Here is a 21,409-nt window from a genome sequence, read left to right on the forward strand (position 1 = left end):
GTTCTACTGCATGATCTTGGGCAAACCCACACAGATTCTCCACAGTCTTTGTTTCCCATCTTTTTCTTTACTGCACAGGGCTGTGAAGAGAGCAATTGTTTTACAAATTGTGAATCCCTGTATTGATGGAGCCATGCAAATTCTTTAGTGATAACTTTTACATACAGCAATGTATAACTTACATTTATCGTATATATTACTAACCTATTCAGTACAAATGTGTATAGAAACAGACATAGTAGTGCATCAGTCTAAATCCCGCAGCAATCCACCAAGCAATACTGCCATCCTTTCACATAAATGGAAACGTTATCAAACATTCTTCCTCCAACTCCGGGAGGCTTCGCGCTCGCAGGCCCTCGTCCTGCTGGGGGACTTCAACCACCCCGACATCTGCTGGAAAACCAACACGGCAAGATGTAGGCCATCCAGCAGGTTTCTCGAATGCATTGAGGACAACTTCTTAAGCCAGGTAATAGACACCCCTACCCGAGGGGATGCGATACTGGACCTGGTGGTCACCAATGCAAGCGAGCTCGTCGGAGATGTCCAGATCGGAGGCAGCCTGGGCTGCAGTGATCACGCGCTGGTAGTCTATGAATTATATTAACCCTGTATATTTTACCTGCTTATTTCAAAGATTAAGAAGAAATGGAAGTGCGAGGTTAAATTGCTCTGAAGCTTCAGGTGACTTTGGATCCAAAGTTGAAAACTAATTGCAACTTTGCAGTTGCCCCTGCCTTAATGACGAGTCAAAGGAAATGCCAGATCCATTTCCACCTCTGCCCCCATGCACATACAACACATGCATTGTGCACCTCAGGACCGGACAGGCAACTTGCAAGCATTTTTTGATTGTTTATGTGAAGAAATCTTGTCCAATAAATTTTTTTTTCCCTTTTTGCATTTTGCTTTTGGAACTCCATAGTGTTTACATTGTCATCCTGAGCATGATATTCTAGAAGAATGATATCATTATTTATACTTTGCCCTCAGAAATCTGTTTAATATAATTGTGACTTTTTCGGTTTAAGGTAAACATTAGCATTTGATGAAAGCTCAGTCCTTTACCTCCTCCCTTGGTAGCTGTTTGTTAAGGTCTGCTATGGAGCAGCAGTCAAATTAAGAAAGTGGTGTTATTTCAACAAAGCCAGAGACCTTCTTTTGCTTGTAAATATTAGTACATCCTGCAAGCACTGCTGAGTGCTGCCAGCCATCCTGTCACTTAAACAGAGTCAAGACTGATGGAGGCCAAGTTTCTGTCAAGATCTGAAACTCAATGCATTAGCTCAGGAGCTCAGTGTAGACGTGCATACATTTTTATTTTCACATCTACTCTTTTTATGTCAACAAACTTTATGGGTGCTGGTTTCTGTCACACTCCAAAATAATTAACCCTGAAAGAAACATTTTATTTAATGTTTTAAGAAGTCAGGATTTGGTAACAGAGTAAAAAAAGCCAGAACATGGGCTGACATCATGTAAAACAGCCAAGTGGCAGGACATTTAATAGATGGGTGGCCCAGAAAGCCACAGAAAATGTAAATGCAGAACACCTAAATTAGGGCTATCATGAAGATTCAGATGTGTTACAGACACGGTCTCCCTTCAGACAGAACAGGTAGGATGAAATAATGAAAAAATATGGAGCAACAATACGCGAGCAGTGATTCACAAGTGAGTTACTGTGTATATTCATGGAGCTGTTGTTAATGTTCATAATGGTTCATAAATATGCAACTGAGAATTGGTGCCTTTAATTAACTTTCTGTAATCAAAGTAAGCATTTTCTTCTGTTGGAAATAGCAAGAAAAAACCTGTATAACATAAATTAGGGCTAATTCCCTGCTCTTAGGACTCCACTGGTTTCAGGTATGTTCAGCTCACACAATACTTTATTTCTTCATATTCTACTCTCTCAATCCTCACTATCCCCACAATAACCCTCACTATTCCTTTGCTCTTGACTTTGTATGTTGCACCATATCAGAAAGACTTCTTTTTCCCCATCTACTGAACACCTCATTTCTTCTTTTTGAACTCTGACTCTGAGGTCTTTCTTGTTGATTGCTTCCCTTGTCTTATTAATTGGAGCTTTCTTTGCTCTTTATGCCACAGTACAAATTTAGCTAGCTGGTAGAAAAAGCATTCTAACATACAGGTCCTTCAGGAATAGCCACAAAAATAGCTGGTGCCATATGGGCTCACAATCAGCTTAGGTCCACATTCTTTTCCCCTACATTTTTTAAAACTGTGAAAAGGAAGGGCCTGGATTAATCCAGACTGTACATTTCCATCAAAAATATTTTTGAGTCCAGAAAAAAACCCAAAACCAAACAGTTTATGTTTTCTGTAGAATTCTGAGCTCCTCACAGAAAGTTTGTGATAAAAAATGAAGCAATTTTTGAACACACAGCACCTCCCCACCCCAGAAGACAGTAGGGTGAATACCTGGCCTGGCTTGAATATCAGTCTGCACTGAGTGGAGAGAGAGAGAACATCGTACTAATGCAGAATGATGGCATGTTTAGAAGCAAAGTGTTTTTACGTCACCAGTTTTAGTCCAACAGCTGATGTTCTGAGTTTTTCATTAAAGCACTCCTGTTTATCTAGTGATATGCCTGGTAAAGCCCCAATGTCTCCAAGCTACCAGGAAAGCGTGCCTTTACTTCTTATGTTTACCATAACATGGAGAAATGATCTCTGTGAGAAACATAGTTGGAAAATCTGGAGAAACGATTGGAAATCGGGAAGGGAATTTTGGTATCTCAGGCTCAGTCCTTTCAAAGATGTATTCAGAGAGCTTCTGCTCACGAGGTTAGGAGTGACCCATAAAGTCAGAGGGACTGCTCACCACATGTTAAAGTTGAGCACATGCAGAAGTGTTTGCAAGAGCAAGGCCTTGATAGCAAAGTCCAATAAAAAATTATGCTTTCCCATATATTGGAGAATTCTCCTAGGAACTGTGACTCCCAGCTATCCCTTTTAAATTGCACAATTAACAGTGTGCTTCTAATTACCAACTAATCAAATCAAGCCTCACCCCATGTAAACAGGACTCTGGGACTTTTAATAAGGTCTTCACTGCATGACTGCTCTTAGAATAGCAATTAGTTTGGTTTCTGCTCCCATTGATAAAAGCGACAGCAGTATGGAATGAAACTGTTTGCATACCCTCCAATTCATAAATGAACTGAAGTTACTGGGAGGTGACCTCTGATGAGGCAAGGGGGAAGGACTTGAAGGCCTCCCTGAGTAGGAGGAGGCTCTTACTTTTTGACTTGTCTTATTTAATGGCAAACTCAGCTATGGTACCTTCTGCTTTTTATAAAAGCTAAAGGAAGTATTTGCTGCTCCAGTGTTATCAATAAGACAAGAAAGATTGCTGGTGCCATTCACTGAGTGGCTAGAAGAGGTGTCAAGAGTTACAAAAATTACCCAAATACTGAGCTTTTTCCTAGCACAAAGTCTGGGAATATAACTATCGCTGGACAGTCTTTGGATATTTTCTTCTATAGCCCATGTTTTATGTGACAGTCTAGTTTCTTTATATCTGCAAGAAAAACCCCACATTTTGTTTTTTTTGTCATGTGCAGCTGACCTCCCTTGATTGTGAAGAAATTTGAACAAGGCTTTCTTTAGCAAATCATTCTTACAAAAAGCCCCTTGAATCAGAACTCCCTCTTCGGAAAAAAAAATCTGCCCCCACTAACCTACCCCGTATTCTCCATTTCACAAATGTTTCCTTGGTTTTTTCTCTTCTCGTCTTCCTATGACAAATATTCCACAGTAGGCAGATTCCTGACCTGCAGTACAGAATGTTGCTAAAAGAAACATTGCTGTCAGATGCCCGCATCAAATCCAATAAGCCATATCCAGCTTCATGTTGACAGTTGCATTTTTTTCCTAATGCATATTTTAGCCTTGCTTGACCATCAACCATATGGCAGGTTTGTCCTGTGGGTAACTTTATTATTAACAGCTTGCAGCTGGAGATACAATAACTACATGTAACTGTGACATTGCACTAATTGATCAAGACATCTCCAAAACAAGATGCAGAAAGTAGCCGCAGCAAACAGCTTCAGATTAATGTTTGGGGAGCATTAAGGCAAACAAACACCTTTGTCATGCACAAAATACCTTAAAAACTGAAAGTGTTCTACTTCGGGCTTCAGTATGAGGAATTAATTTCAAGCAGACTTCTTTTGATGGGAAAAAGACATTATTTAAGCCAAAATTAAGCCTGTGCACCAGAAGCTCAGACAATTAAATCACCGAATCTGCTGGGTGCCTTCAGTCCATACTTTCCCTTCTAATCCTTCTGTCATAGCAGAGGGTGACTGAGGTTTAAGAACAGCATGCATAACATTAATCCATCACTTTGTGTTAAGGTCAGAGTGCTAGATTTTTGATGGGAGGGAGAAAAAACAACCTTATTAGGGATTAGGTAGAAGTTAACTGGCTACTCTTCAGGGGTAACTAGTAAATAACATGCAGAGGGTGAAGTGCTTGCCTTGTATGTGTCTCCTGGTAAATTTATTTCTCAGCTGTTTTTGCCAAGCTTGGTTAAATGATCTTGAAATGAATGGAACGAACCAAGTGAATTCAGTGGTTTAGTTTTGTATCTTTGTAAGCTGAAGCTGTCAAGCTTAAAAAGGTGCTGTCAAATGTAGAGCAATTGTCAGACAACCTGCAGACTCCGAGGTTTAAAAAAGAAAGCTCTCCAAACTCCCAGTTTAATGAAGAGGTTAGTTAAAGCTTATGTAGGAATGAAAAGTGTGTGTGAGGAAGAAAATATGATGACTCCATGCAAAGTATCAGATAACTAGCACTGGGCTTGGACTGGAGCCAAAATTAAAAGTGCTTTGTTGGCATGTCAAGACGCAAAGCATATTTTGCAAAATCTGTGTCCGTTGAGCAGATTGGAAAAAGCATGAACTAAACAGTCTCTGGTGCTCTCTTGGTTTAATGCTTGGAGCGAGGTGATCTGTAATCACAGCATGGTGAGTCTTCCATGAAGAACATTTTATCCGCTATATTTAGGTCTTGCTTCACAAATGCTGACAATATAGACTTCAGATTGCACTTGGCAATCCGATTCTTGCAGGTCCTGGGCAAACACGTTGTGCAAGCGGGGCTTATGGTTTGTGCACAAACTGATCCCTGTGAGTAGTCGTCTGGGTATTTCCATTTCCAGTAGAATGAGTTTGCGTCAGTCGCATGGGATCTTTTCCCTTCCCTGGCTGGCTGATCTAATTCTTGTAAACAGTTGGAGGGCCAGACTGGCCGTGTGGGCTGCAATTCTCACATAGAGATATGGAAGAGCCTGGAGAGTTTTAGTATGGTCTTAAATGAACTTACCATAAGAGAAATCTCAGCTTGGAAGGATCATCACTGATCTTAACAGACAAGTAGAGCACAAGAATGCCTGTGTTTGGAAGAAGTTTTCAAGGCATTTTATGTTTTTCTCAAAAAATATTTCTAAAGCTTGTCTGCACAGGCATCTTCCAAAGGAAAGTGAAGTATGGGCATGCCTGGATTGCACGCTGGATGTTACAGGTGTTATACAATTAGAAGAAGCCGTGCTGGTTATTCTTGTTTATTTATTTATAATAATCATTATTTTTCCCTAACAGAAAGTGGCTGGGTGATCCAGAGCACTCCAAGACCTGTGTATTCTTGCTGATTCTGGTTTATGGGTGCTTGGCACCCCTGTGTGCCCCACTGGGGTCTCATGCATGTCTATGCATCCAAGCCCAGTGGGAGACATCTGAGGTTTTGTATGGAGTTACTTTGTTAACATCCTTGCACATGCTTTTTATCTCTCATAAACTTTCACTAGGTCTTCACTAATTCAGCTGCTGAAAAAGCTTTTTCTTTAATTTAAAACCAGAGAAAATATTTGACAGAAGGAGATTGATAAATCTCTAACCCATATGATACCAACCAACAGTCCTGATGCAGAACACGGCAAGGAAAGCTCTAATATATTCTTCTCCATGGGAAGAATAACGTACAATAGCAAGCTTTTTTTTTTTTATTATTTTATTTTATTGCACTACTTTCACATTGGAAAGGTATATTACTCAAGCTGTGTCATCACCTACTAAAATACATGATTGAATTTGGATTTTCTAGTGGAAGGTTTGCAATGCATAACTTCATGAAAGTTGAGATTTTGCAGGGCAAAAGTTTAAATCCATCACTGTACTTGCAGGAGCCTCTGAAACACACACATGTAACAGCAAGGCTTGTCCTAACTTGATCGCAATTTATGGGATGAAGTTGCTTCAGCTGAAAGCTTGGTGGGGTCTAGAGGGCTAGGTAAGGACTGTACTGCAAGTATGTATTACCAAGAAATAGCATTGTGCAGGAATATTTCTGTGAACAAAGAAGCATCAGCAACATATACAGGTGTGTATACGAGATATGATCTGGTTTTTTTATAAAGAAAGTAGAAAATGGAGGCAAGAGAGAAAGGAAGCACCTCAGTGCGCTATTGGTTTTGGTCAATGAGTGAAACCAATACTCTTGGCAAGGGCAGGTGGATTTACAGACATATGTAGATTAAATATCTGTGTGTCTTTTCCTGCATCTAACAGTCAGGATCAATGGCAGTTGAACATCTTCTTGTCAATGGTTCCGGGATGCTTCTGAGAGGGAACAAAACAAGGAATAAGAAGCTTAAACCATGGCTAATTGTTATAAAGGCATCCTAGGAAGCTCTGCATAGTCTGCCAAGGGTATCACAAGCTGAGGGATTTAAATTCTGCACCCACCTCTCTGCTTTCTGAACACGCTGTGCTTGAGTCAGCTGAAAAGCAGAGATGTGTGGTTATGGAAGGAGACTATTGCATCTGGATTGATGCAGTCCTTGTTACTGCAGCCGGGCAGAAATGTGGGATTGGACCTTGTTGTCACAGTGCTGTTTGATACAGCTCATAGTGGGTCTCTGGGCACTGTGAGGAGAGCAGGGACTGTCCCCGAGGCCCAGGATCAGTCCCAAGCACTCACTAGCAAATTCTAGCCTTTCTAGCTGTCTCTGAACGATCCTATTAATGCTTTTGGTGGATTATGTGGTTTAAGGGGGAATATTATGTGATTTAAGGGGGAATATGGGATATTTTAGGCTTCTGCTGTGCTGTTCCATAAAGCACAAAAGCTCCAAGTCCAAGCACATGCCAGGGATCTATGGGATGACCCACACCCAAGACGTTCATTCCCAGGACCTGAGACATTCATTTCCCCATGGGGGACAGGGAGGTGAGAGGGAGCTTCTGCCATCACCTTCCAGTGGCATTTCTCCCCACACAGCCCCTGGTGTGGGTAGGGAGCTGGTAAATGAGACTCAGTCTATGAATTACTTGCAGGAGCCCCAGGTAGAGCCCTGCCTCCTTACTCACGGCTTCAGGGTCTTGTCACGGCTGCCTATGTACCCTGACTATGAATTAGAGAGAGTGAAGGTGTGAATGCATACAAAGTCCTGTCTTGTCATGGTCAAGGGAAGACCATGCTAATAATCTTTGTAAACCCTGGTACCATAGAGGTTTTGGTGGGAATTTCAGTTGCTGCACCTTTTGCAAGGGTTGGCCCTGGGGCGGCCGATGTGTGAGTGTACATGGGCTGGCAGCTCCCCCTATAAACTTACCTTCAGTCAGGAGATTGTCAAGTGACATATTTTCAGTCTATCTGGTTTGCAGCTGCTTTGCATTATATTTGATAAGTAGCCATCCACGTGTCAGGTTTTTGGGGAGGGGTGGTGGTGAGGTGGAATGACTGTCATCCACAGATGTTTTCCAAGAAAGTTGTTCACTCAATATATTCAGTGTCCCTGCTGCCTGCAGTTGCATATACTAGTGGAGATATTTTCCAAACGGCTTTTAAAATAAAAATACTGTCCTTAACTTTTGTCCCTGAAACAATAAGGGGTAAATTCACCCAGGCCAACCGGGCTAGCTGAACGGATGTTGGTGTGGGAAAACCTTCTCCTGTGGTCAGAGAAGATTTCTGCAAATCTTTGGATTTACTTGCACCTAACTCTTGCAGAATGATGATGAACTTCTGTGTCTTGAAGATGTTCCATAGCTGATAAGGAAAAGAAGACATGTAGCTTGCCCATAGGCACCTGCTGCATGGTGCCCCAACATTGGCCATGCCCGCCGACTGTCTCTGATGCCAAAGCATGACTGGACAGACATAAATATTTTTACCATAACTCTTATTTTACTTTTATTGGTCCTTGATATTGGTAGTCCTTTCATGCTGGTGCCTTTTCCCCATTGATATGAAAGAACAGAGCAGTCACCTAAGGTCTTCTTTCTTTCTGTTTTGGGATAATGAGAAACGATTTATCATGCTGATCATCTCCAGCAGCCCTCTGACAGAAACACGCTCACATCTCTGTAGCTGCCAGTGTCAATAGCTTATTTGTCACAGATCCACTTCGAAAGCTTTTGGTGGGATCCAGATGTTCTAGGGAAAACATCATTCCTGCAAAGTATCTGTGGGCTTGAGAGCAGAGTTTGATAGGAAAACAAGGTAGTGTAACCTCCCAGGATTTCGTTTGTCCTGCGCTTTGTGTCAGGCTAGGGGAGAAGTACGGCGCCACATGACACCCTGGAGACAAGCCGTCTTCCTGGGACATATTCCACCTTTTCCTCCGTTTCTCAGTTTTCCTGGAGCGTTGCCAGTGGTGACTGGAGTTCATACCATCAGGGCTTTGTCAGCAGCACTGCAGTAGCATCTTCTACAGCTTAAATTCCTGTTGCATCTGTAAAGCTGTGAAATGTCCTCTTAGGAGACTGTATTGACACAGAAACCACTGCCTAACTCCTTACTGAAAAATACCTTGGTATTGAGCAGAGGATGAGTAGGATCTGTAAACTAATGTGGAACAGTCCATAGTGGGACTTTGTTAAACTCTATAGGATGGCTTTGAAAATGCTGTAGAAAAGATTTTCCTAATTTTTCTGTAAAAATTGAATTGTTTAGCATGAGTGAATACCATGAGGGGTTACACAGATACCTCTGAACCTTCACGTTATATCCAACAAATCCAAATATGTGTTTTTGACTGCTCAGAACCAACTGTCTCTTGTACAAGTAACACCTGCACTTACAGAACAGGCGATGTGAGGCAAACGGAGGCTCTGCAGCTACCGTTATCTAGCACCCAGTCATCAAATAACGGCATCTTCAGAAATCTGGGGATCTGTTTATAACTTCCTTTGAGGATCTCCGAGGTGAGAGGGAGCTGACGGTTCCTTTGAGCTGCACAAACCCACTGTGTATCAGCGCAACTGCATGCAGCATGTTGTCTAACATACGTAACTTGTTAGTTCCTAGTTGCCTCTTCCTGAGCACCCAGTGAGGTCTGGTTTTATAAGGAAAAACTACATAAGGTATAAATCATGCACAAAAAAAGAACTCGATTTAATTTTTTCCCTCAAGTAAAAATCTCACTAATTAGGTGTGAATGGATTTTGTTTTTAAATAGACCCTCAAAACATAGCTGAAGAGCCTTAATAAAAAGATTTTGTCAGCTTCTTTCCACTAAAAGCAGCTTTTGCTTTGGCCTTTAAACACCAGAGCTGAGTTTTAGGGGTTTAGGAAATTGTGCGTAAACAGTCTGGCACGATGCTGTGTAACTTGAAGAAGAGAGGACTCCTCTGGTTCACTGCAAAAATCGCAGATAGCAATCGCACTCCCTATCATGAGCGCGTTATGACTGTATGAAAGCTAACCAGATGCATAGCAAGTCAACATCTGCACTTCCAGCTACGCATCTATACACACTCACACAGCAGGTAGACAATGAATGGTTTAATCCTGCCTAGGTGAGCAATTCCTATTTGGCTACATTGGAAATACCATTTCAGGTGTGGGACTGGAGCCAGGAGTTATGTATAAGTGCTTTCAAGCCCTTCGCAGAGCAGAAAATAGCAACCAAAATAACCTATGCTCATTACAGAGAAGGGGCCATGAGGCAATGTCCCGTCTGCTTGTGGTTAAATCTGCCACTGCTGTTATTACTACTGTTATTTTTCTGAAAGGCTAAGCATGACTAAAATCTGGGTGTCACAAAGTCAAGGTGCATAAGGGCCAACTACGCAATGACCCTTTCAGCCAGAAAAAACAAGTAAACCACCTCCAAGCTTTTTGGAGGCTTGAGGGTTGGTTTTTTTTTTATGAGTGAAAATTTTAAAGCAAAGGAAATATACTCCTAATTATTTGATTTACCTTGAGGCATTTGACTTTCCATTATATGATGGGGTCACAGGCTTTTCCGTAAAAATTTTGAAGAGTTGAGGGAAAAATGACTTTGTGTACAGTCCATTAATTTCTGTGGGCACTGAGCACACACCTATTCCCCCTACACAAACAGAAGAACTTTTATGCCGTATCAGAGCAGACCGGCCTAGAACTTGCAAGAACAGTGAGTCTTTCAACTGCTTGTGTGACTTAATGTAAAATTGCCTTTAAAAACAAATACGCTTCCCCCTCCCTTTTCCTTCTCGGGATTTGAACCATTCTGCCCCTTTTTACATTTCACCACTGTGCTATTATGCATCCCGCCTCCCACCAGCAACACCACCCCCTCCATGCAAGTGCCTAATGAAAATCCCAGACTCCTTCCTTAGTGGTTATCAGATTCATATTTCTTTGGGTTAGACTATTATTTTAAACTTAAAATTCAGCATCAAGCTTTGCTTCTGGGTTTTTTGCTGGCAGTTTTATAGCTCGACCAAACTTCGTGTTGGATAGTGTTTTGGTTGGCTGCCATATTTATCCTGGCTGTTAATCAGGATTTTTGCTGTTTTGGAGTAGGGGCAAGGTGGAGGGAGTGGTTATGGTTTCGCTCTGTTAACAGAAGTGGCCATGCTTACTGTCAGGAGCAAGTGTCTGTACTTTGTAACTACAAATTCCTTAATGATGTGTTACATTTCAAAGCCGAGTTGGACTTGGGGGGGAAACCTAAACTGATAAACAATAACAGCCACCCCCCGCCCAGGCCTCCAGTCTCACACAAGCTATTTTTAATGATGCTATTATTTATTCCCAAATAATGTTTTTCTCTGCTTTTAATAATAGTGTAGAAAAAAATATTTTCATTTATTTTCTGTATGTGTGGGATTGCTGGATGAATTTCTGACTGGGTGTAGACTGGAGCAATTCCAGGTGTAAGTTTTTTAGTCAATGAAGAAAGCAGTGGCATTAATTTAAAGAGAAGACCTCTGACTGAACATAAATACATGTTTTTTGAGGGGAATGGGGAAAGCCTTTCCTAAATTTCCTATTCTGCAGTAGCCTGCTTTCCTGTGGCTTCTGTGAAGTAGCACTGCACACCTTTTCTTCTCCAGGTATTAAATGAATCAAGAGATATTTGATTAATTATAGTGCCTTTTTCTTCTCACCCCAAGGAAGGCCGCCCTGGTTCCATCTTGCATTTCCCAGACATTCCTCCCACAGCTTCTGTGGTTTCTCAGCGTGGGTCTCTGCACCTCTGCTGTGCCAGGGACTGCCAGTGCCAGGGGGAGAGGCAGAGAAGCCAAAAAGGCCAAACGTGCAGCAACTTGTCCCCAGGGTGCCTTCCCTGTGCATACTCTGGTGCAAAGACCTGGATGCATCCAGGGATGGGGTGCACCGGGATTCTTTTTGTCTACCTCACTGCCCTTTCACAGCGCTTCTGTGTGCATCTCCCACAGCGCACGCTCAGGGCTTCCCAGCAGCGCAGGCAACTCTGGGTTTTGCCATCCTGAGTATGAGGAGCTGGGAGGAGGCAAGGAAGCAGTGGAGCTGGCATGGAGGTTCCAAGGTGGGACAGCCAGGCTGAGTGATCAGGAGAGATGTGGGGGGATAATTTCTATTCCTGGCAAGGAAATGATCCCTTTCTCCTGTGCTCCTGGCAATAACTGCTTAGCCATCCCTCCTGGTCCCTCTCTGCTCTTCCAGCACGTGGCACATGCAAATCACACAAGGAAACCAAGGCCATTTTATTGCGTGTCTCCTGTTTTGGCTGTACCTTGTTCCTGCCAGGTTTCTGCATGATTTAGAGCATGTAGATGCCTCACTTTGCTTCACTTGCAAGATTTTTCTTCTGGAGGATCCTCCTAACTCTTTACCATGCCAGGTCCAAACATGGATTGGATGCCATCTCAATCCCATTTTGAATTACATCTTGAGGCTAGTCTGAGACGAGCAACCAGCTGTCAACCACCAGCTGCATGACCGAGGTCCCAGGGCTCCAGGGGACAGGGATGGTGCTGGCCCCCCATGGTCCCACATGGCTGGCCACAGTCTCTGCCGGTGCCCCCAGGTCGGTGGGAGTTCTCTGCCCACCCTGAGCCATGTCTCTCCCTGTAACTGGGAGGGGAAGGCGGGTGGTGGCATGGGGCAGTGGAGGGGAAGGGGGCTTGGGCAGGAGGTGCTCCAGGGAAGCCTGGAGGATTTTGCCATGCAGTTGAGCAAGACCAGTATTTCACTTCTGCCCTCATTTTCGGTTTGCTTTTGTGTCAGGTGGTGAAACACAGACTCTTGCCTGGCCTGCTTATTTATAAGAGCCTAGTAACTGGCACACACAACGCTTCCCGCCTCCCCAGGCTGCAGTCAAGCAACGTCCCTTTTTACAGATTAATTTAGTGCCTGTGAATCAACCCTAAGCCTGACCCAAGCTGACCACCCACTCTGAAGGTGTTTATATTTTCAACCCCAGGCATCTTAGGAGAGCTATTAGCTCTCCGGCAGGCTGTGGCTTGCTTCAGAGGGGCTGCTCTTTGCGTAGGATTGAGCACATGACTGGCCACCATTTCACTGATGTCCATCTTCATTCCAGTGATTTAATCACAAGTGGCTGAGCTTCCATCTGCTCAAGCTAGATAATGGCAGAAACCCAAGACATAAACTCCCTTCCCCCTCATTTTCCCCAGAATTATTCCTATTCTTGGTGTTTTAGGAAAGGAAATATTCATCTTGATTAGTAGCTATCTTTGGTTTAATATGAATTAACAAAAAACCTAGGAAGACTCACTAACCTAGTGTGAAATGTATTTTTCATTTGTATTATCTGTAGCAATTACCAGGTCAATAAGATATTGATTGAAGAAAAAAAAAGAAATGTATGATTTCATAGTTAAGTGCTGAGATATAGTTGTATAAAACCTGTGAAACATCAGTTAAATTGTACTGAAAATGGTATTACTTGGACAGCTTGAAGATTCCAGGGCTTCATCCCTTCACCACAACAAACAACCCTGGATTTTACTAGTGTAGTCCAAGGGATATTTTTCATTTGTGTTTGCTTGGCTATAGTAGAATTAAAAATCTCATTTATCCATTGTTGTGCTTGAAGCCGATTGTTTTATAAAGAATCAGCTTCCCAGTATGGAAGTACTTTCTCTTAACTGGCATTTAGAAAAGGGCAGATATCCAGCAATGCAACGTTATCCTTCTGAACCCATCCTGCTAACTTTATAGGGAATTCTGCCTTTGATTCTTTGAGACTCAGTGGGGCCTTTCACTCAGGAGAATCAAGGGCTGAAGTGAGATTAGACAGTGAGATAAGGAGCCAAACCCTCCTGTCATCTTCCCCCGTGCAAATATCTGTGTAACTCCGAGAAGAATTACCAGGCTGCTGATAACATTCACGTTCTGATTCTTAATAAAACCCTCTCTACTTTATTTTAATTATTCTTGATCCCTTAAATGTAAAATCCCTTTTCCAAATGTTCACTTAAGTGGCTACTATTAAGTCTTTATCAGTTCTGAGCATTTCAGCCTCTTGTACACAGAAATTTCTCGATCTGACAGAATAAGAAATGCATTTACATGGCCTAAGCTCTTAAATTGTCCCTTTCAATTAATGCCCCATCATGGAGCAATCTGGAAACCATTACTCAGTAACTCTTCATTATAATTGCTTGCAGCTGAATATCCAGGCCTTGGTAATATAAGAATAAAAGAAAACTCAGTTAGTAACAAGTGCAATTGATTCCATTCAGAATTCCCCTGGTGCTTTGCCATGTTTGGCCTGCATGAGAGGAAACAAGAGGATTTTTTTTCTCTTTTTTTTTTCCTTTTTTTTTTTTTTTCTTTCAGAACCAGGAAATGAATTGGCAGACATAAGATGGTCTGTGTGCTGCTTGCCTTCATTTTTCAGCTGGTCCTTGTTAAAAATGAGACGGTGGGGCTCCTACTTTTTTTTTTTTAAGTAGAGGGCTTTTCTGGTAACAGATAAAACTACAATACCTCAATTTGCTGCATGCTAACAGCAACCAGAAACAGTCACCTCCTGTGCTTTTCATAATCAGACCTGAAACTTTCTTCAGTTAATTCCAGGATCCCTTGCTAGAGGACTATTTTCCTCCTTGATCCTAACTTTATGAATATTCAAGCAACTCTGAAAGTGAACCTCTCCCATCTTCCTCTCCCCCAACCATCCACCAACACCCCAACAGAAACCTAGGGGTCAGCTGAGCCTTAACATACGTCCACCTTGTGGAGGTGAGTCCAAGGGCCATGAATCAGGACTGATGGAAATTTCACACTAGGTAGCATGAGCTTTGGAAGAATTCAAGCGTTTCCCTTCAGATAACGTCCTGCCTTTCAGAGGTGCAGTACTGACATTTTACTGGGTGCCTGCTCCCAGGGCGGGCTGTTTCCCATCAGCTTATCAGAGTGCGTCCGGGTTCCCGCGAGCATCCAGACCCTGCACTTCCCCAGCCCCATGGTTACTCCGGAGATACCAAATCCTAGCAGCCACAGCAAGTGCCAGATACCATGAGGAGAGGGTAGCTTTCTAAATACATGAAACAGTAAAGAGGATTAGTAACAACTTCTGAGCCTCCAGGCCATAGTGTAGGGGTTTAACAGCTATGTTACATGGGACAGTATGAAGTTCAGCTTTGGTGTTTCACTTTTGTTTGCTGGTGATGCTTCAGGTCCAGTCAACCCCCCCACCCAAAGCTGTTTTCCCCACAGGGCCAGCAGCACCCAGCAATGATGACAGGGTTGCTGGTAGGACATCCCACCTAGTGTTTCAGGCAGTAGGAGTTCCTGGCACCCGGAGCAGCTCATCCCTGTACCTGTGCTTTGGTGCTTGGAGCTGCTTCTTCCACCATCGTCTCAATGTTGCTGCAATGCAAATAACATGTACCATTAATAAGGCGCTGCGCTGGTTCTGATCTGTATCCAGGAGGTCTTAATTTCCCAAATGGACCCCTCAGAGGTGGTGCCCCCCAACAAGTGATGCTGGCATGCTTGGAGCAGATGCTACGTGTGCACACTGGCCAGCCAGGCTGGTGGGTGACGTGCAGCAATGTGGTGATATCCCCTCTTAAGCATGGGGAAAGGCTGAGGGTGCTGCATGCTGAGAGCCAATGCTGCGGTACCACCCAGCAGCACACAGAGCTGACAGATGGTTGTTGCTCCTGTGCTGGCGGCTGCCCAAACAGCATCAGAGATGGGGGTGGCATCGACAGTAAAGCCAGGCAGCCAAATGATCTCCATCTGACTCCTTGAGTAGCCACAGAAGAGATGCGTATAGCTACAGATTCTCACCTCTGGTAAAGCAGGTGGAAAATATAATTTTTACTGTTTTTCATTTAAAAAAAAAAGTCTAAAAAATAATTTCAACTTTTCTCTTTAAGATGCTTGTGGAAATCCAAAGGGATCTTTTTTTCACAGCAGGGAAACTGCCATTTCATTCTGGAAAGCTGTTTTTGCTAAGAAGTTGGCAAAATTTCTTTGTAAAAATACAGATTTTATTTCTTTTTTTTTTCCTTGCTTTGAACAGATGCATGGAAATTAATTATTTTCCTTGAAAGGTAAAAGTATTTTTTTTCCCCTTATGGACTTTACTGTTGCTGTAGGTTTTCTGGATATTTCTTCAAAAGTGTTGACAGTTAGATAGATGAGCTAATTTAGGAATGGACTTCCCTGGAAATCCTTTGGACTCTGTGAGGCCCAAAGCTCACCTCAAAGGCTTCCCATCTACACAATAGGATCAAAAGGTAATTACTCCTTACAGCTGTATTGTGCTTCTCAGGACTTCCCTGTAGGCCTGTACCTGCAAGAAAACCCTGGGACTTGAGGGGGGTCCAACACCATGGCACTATGCAGAATATACTCCATTTGGTGCTCTCCATCATTTGCCTTCTGTGGTTAATCCGTCTCACCCACCATACTTTCAAGGCCCATTGTGACAGTATGTGAGGTACTGAAGGGTGAAAAAAAGTATCATTAATTCAATTTTTAAGGAGAAGCTGAGAGGTCGACACCCTTGTGCAAGAAGTAGGGAGTAACTTAACACAGAATAACCAACCTGTTCCTGGAGGGAGTTTTCCAAGCAAAAGTTTCTGAGGCCTAAGGATGTACAAACATCAGAGGTGCTAGGTGAGTCCAACACGGATTACCCAGTCATACACACGAGCTCAGAAACATCTCATTTCCTTTGTGAGTTTCGCTAAGAACCATGCACCTGAGCAATGTTTGTAGGACTGGTTTGTAATGAAGTGTAAATCAAATCCATGTCACTCTCTGTACTATAAAAGCTGTTGCCTGATAATTTTTGTTTCCATAAAAGCCATACAAGATAACATTACTCTAGAAATAGTGTCTATAAACAAAAGCAATGCTGGGGTTAACCATAAACATCAAATCACTCCCAAGACATCACTGACTGTAACCTTTGGTGGTTTCATACATCATCTTGAGTCATGCTGGAATAAAATGTTCTCCCTGAGAGCCAGATAGTTTATTACCTGCTCCAGGTGTAGGTTGCACAGGGTTTGCCCTTCATGTACTTGCTTCTTTACACCAGACCTCCGTCTTGTAATCACATTGCTACTGAGCGTGAGTAGGGTATTGTCTACCACTGCCATCAGCTCTACAAAGAAGCCTGAGTTTCCTGAGAGCAAAGAGCAGCATTCCCCAGGCAAAACCCTTCGCTGCAAACCATTGCTGTAGAGGGTCCTTCCGGCTGCTGACAGACACACGGGTGATGCCTCTGACTGTGCAGTGCCACGTTATACACCCTCTTCTAGTGCCTCCATTATTTCAACCCGTGCTACCACTGCATGTGCAGTTTTTCCATACTACCCACTGTCTTGAGCAGGAGGCTTGCCTGGGTGATCTCAGCCCTTAATTTTGGTTGTCTTTGTCTTCAGCATTGCACTTATCTAGTTATTTTAGCTGTCACTGATTTAAGAGAGTTGAAAGAAAGAAATGAAAATACCTTCAGCTGGGGGCAAGCCTGAAGTTACATTCTTAAGTATCGTAGTCCCAGATAAAGGAAAAGCTTTGAGGCTCTTCTTTTATTTTTATCACCACTTTATTCATGCTGTGTTCTCATTGCCTCCTAGGTCTTCAGTTTTTGTGACTCAGCGTAGGTCCCCTGAAAGGAATTTGAAGCTCCACTGAATACCACCAGCTGAACGTTGGCCAGAGTACCGAAACCCTCCAAATTTCTAACGGGTCTTTTGTGAGATTGGTGGAACTATCAAATTGGCACTACTTCTCCGTAACAAAGGAGACACACTATGACTTTGGAGGCCTTTGAAGGAGATGAGTCCTGCTGGGGTTTGCAGGGACTGTTATTCTTCAGTTATATTCCTCAGCACTTTACAGTCTGGAGAGCTGTGACAGCAAATTCCCACAAGGCTCCAAGTAGAACAGTTAAAATCCAGGGTAGGATAAAAACTCTTGTTTGAAACTCTTGGAGAAAGAGTCAAACTGTTGTTTGAAAACATAATTTTTTTTTTAAATGAGCAGCTCCCTTCCACTGAGATTGAAAGTTATTACTTTTTAGATTCCCCTCCCACTTCTGTTGTTAACAAAACCCGAATATGAAATATCCCTAAAGTTCCAGCTCATCCATTTGTTTGGCAAACTATCCAAAAGTTCAAATCTGTACGCTATTCTGAAGCAACCCAACACAGATCTTTTGAAAACGGAAACTAGATCAGATGCCTTGGAGAGACCAGAACCTTATGCACGACATAGATGTTCATATGACTATTTCTTAGGTCAGAAACAATAAACATACTTTTCCTCGTGTTTCTGTGCAGCTCTGTTGATCTCAGTCAGAAGTAGCTGGTACAGAAACATGCCTTTATTAGATTGGCCCATTGGTTTTGACCGTGTCCTCTCCTGGTGACAAGCCCTAACTGCAGTAATGAGGCTGTGGAAGAGCCCCATTAACTCAGGTCATCAAGGCTTGAACTTTCTGACGACAGCTTGTCCCGCTCCTCTCTTGCTGCAGTATCTGGGAGAGTTGGACACTGCTTGTTTGTTACACAAGAATGATAAATGGTTTGTTTTAAAGTTTGCGTGGAAAGTATCAGTACAGGCTCTGAGCAGAAGTTCAGATGTATCTTGTCTTTCCATTCCCTTCATCTGTCCCCAGCAGTAGGGACGTAGGATATTAGAGGACATGGCTCAAAACCTTCCTCTTGTATTTGTATAAATTATCTTGAAAAGCAATACAGCTTTTATGGATGTGATTAAGAGAGACCCTGTAGCTCAGCATTTACCCTTCTTTCCTAGGTCCTAAACAAGCAGACATAGGCCTGAACAGTACATTCCTATAGTTTGCGTGAAAGCCTTATTCACAGTTATTTGCACAGTTATTGCATGTAAATTAACTACCTCCTGTTTTCTGCCCAATTCCGCAAATGCCACTGCAATCCCTTTGTGAAGCTAGCTCCTCCTTCCCAAATTCCCTTTGCTTTTCCTAAAAAAAGCCTGAAAAAACCCCAGATTTCTTAGATGCAAGCCATTTTTTGATTAGCCAAGGAAGGAAATATTTTCCATTCTGGGTCTAAAAGAAACAAATTGTCTCTTTCCAGTTCAGCAATCAAATTAAAAACAATTGATGATTTGCACAGCTCTTGTGAAAACCATGGTCTCCGCAGCAGCTCATGACAATTTCCATGACAATACTGTACATTAATATGCTTTATGGGTACAGGCTCACACTGCAATGTAGGACACTTTTACAATGATCCCTGACTATATCACATGTGTCTGTAGCAAACAATGAATCTAATGCTGCACTTGTAAAAGATTTATGATTCAGAGAGCAGAAGATAAATGATTCCAGTCCCTGGATGCTTTAAGAGCAAGTTCCTTTAGCTCATATGGTTAAAATTGATCTTTCCATTGTCTCTTGTATGGAATGACCAAAACTAATGATGTTAGGTAATCAATATGAAAAGCTGTGCATAAAGAATTAAACCAAGAAATAATGGATTGCTGTGTCAAAGGCCTCCAGACAGTAAGAAATCGGTGCTGACTGGACGCATCAAAGAGACATCCAGACCTTTGGGTATTTCACTTCAGCCTGTACCCACACCTAGAACAAAGGAGCCCCTTTTTATTCAGAAACAAAAACAAGAAGGAGAGCAAGCCAAAAATAATACTGCATTATCAGACACATGGCCTCCCTATAACCTGCAACCTTTGAGAGTTATCAGTGCTCGGATAACCTGCAAAAGAGCAGAAGGGAGGACTTGAAGGCCAAGGAAGGGAATGGAACTGGAGCTAGAATAAAAATCCTCTGTATATCATCTGCAGTCATGGAGTCTGCTCAGTGCCTCAATCTCTCCAGGGTTTCTTCATTTGCTTTGTAGAGTCCCTTCGGTTTATACATGTGAAAACAAAGCACTACAATTCTAAATAGTAAGATCAATGAAATCTGGTTTCCAGTGGCTCTGTAGTTTTGTGTTTGGAGTCTTTGCTGACTAATAAGCTATGAGGCTTTTCTCTAGAGATGGTTGGGGAATGCACTAATGTCTACTACCTGTGAGTTTGCATGGTTGAGCTCGCTCGGCAGCCTTTCTGCCAGCGTGGGAACCACTGGGATCTGTCTCTTCTACATGGCTGACTATTTAATGAAATTTGCGGAATTTCACATCTTTGAGACTCCTACCGCTCTGTCAATTCTAGTTAAAATCAGTCGCTAAGTTCATGGAGGGAGGGGAGAGAGAAGGCACTGACACGCGGATGCTCTGGTATTGTGCATCACTGCACAGATCTCATTTTCTCAGGAAATCAGAGGGCAGTTGCTAAGTAGCAAGCCTTTCTTTGGGGATTTAAACATAGCTGTAGTGATGTTCCATGGACAAGGTTTGAAGAGCATGTTGGTTGGAGCCTGCCTCGCGTGGCACAGTGTTAACCTGCACAGTAGCCACAGCAGGTGGTAGGAGAGCTCACGGACAGACAGCCTAGTCTCTGTCTTCTCTCCTTTCCATCTAAAATGACATCCACCACAGAGAAATGGTTCATTCTTGCTCTGAAATACGCAGAAACTTGATATTGTTCTGCACACACTGGTTGCTGCTACATAGCTCTTGCTGTTTACTTTCCCTAATTTTTCCACACATCATGTGTGGACATTTTCTCTTGTTGCTTTTCTTGTTATTTTTCGCAGCCCTTTTCACACTCCTGAAATAAGGATTTTCTGTTGTGTCTGTTTGAAGCCATCTAATGAGGGTGAGTCTTGAAGCAGAGCGGGACTGAAGTTACTGAGCGATTCACCACTTCTCACTCTGTCTGTCTGGAGGGAGAAAGATGGGGAAAAAGGAGGGAAAGCTGGGATGCAGAATAACTTCTGAGAGTTTTTCTTTGCTCCTTTGGGTATTAGAGTGTAGAAAAAGTTTTAGTTTCCACTTGAATCTTCCAGGCAGGATTTGTACTGACGTACCCCATGAGGCTCATCAGTTCCTAACATCCAGACATAACAGGTACAAGCAGAGGCTTGGAGATCAATTGGCACAGTCTCTTTTCCACCAGAAGGAGTATACATTTCTGTGGATGACAATTTGGCTCCATTCATACTAAAGAATGTACCTTTCTTTCCCTGAACAGTTATCCCAAGGAGATAGGCTGATCCCCTCCAGATAGGTCTGGATCCCCTTGTGCCACTGGAAGCCCCATGTATCCCTGAAATTCAAAGACTCACAGCTTGGGAGAGCTCAGCTTTGTTTCCAGATTGTGAATTCCCAAAATAGGAACCACCCAAGGCTGCTCTAGAAGATGGAATAACTAATTTTTAAGGGATTTCAGATCTGAAGAACTTCAGCTAGGGACCCTGGCAATGGCAAGCTGACCACCTCATGCCCACCACTAATTTTAATAGTGGACATGCAGCTAACCTCCAGACATGGCTTAAAAACTTGGAGGCAAGGAGCAAACACATTGCAGATGTACTTAAATGAGGACTGGCTTGCTCCTGGGGTGCACACATGCGTTACAGAGGAGCCTACCTCTGGGGTTTGGTGCCCCCAGACTATCTTGACAGATGGTGGATACAAAAAGGGGGACCCTGGGGAGTTCCCCCCTTCTGTATTGACCACAGCTCGTCTTTTCTGCCCTGTGGATGCCAAATGGATGCCCACCAGGGCCAGCAGGA

Source organism: Egretta garzetta, unplaced genomic scaffold (assembly GCF_000687185.1).
Source record: "Egretta garzetta isolate BGI_Z169 unplaced genomic scaffold, ASM68718v1 scaffold94, whole genome shotgun sequence".
NCBI classification, from domain to species: domain Eukaryota; kingdom Metazoa; phylum Chordata; class Aves; order Pelecaniformes; family Ardeidae; genus Egretta; species Egretta garzetta.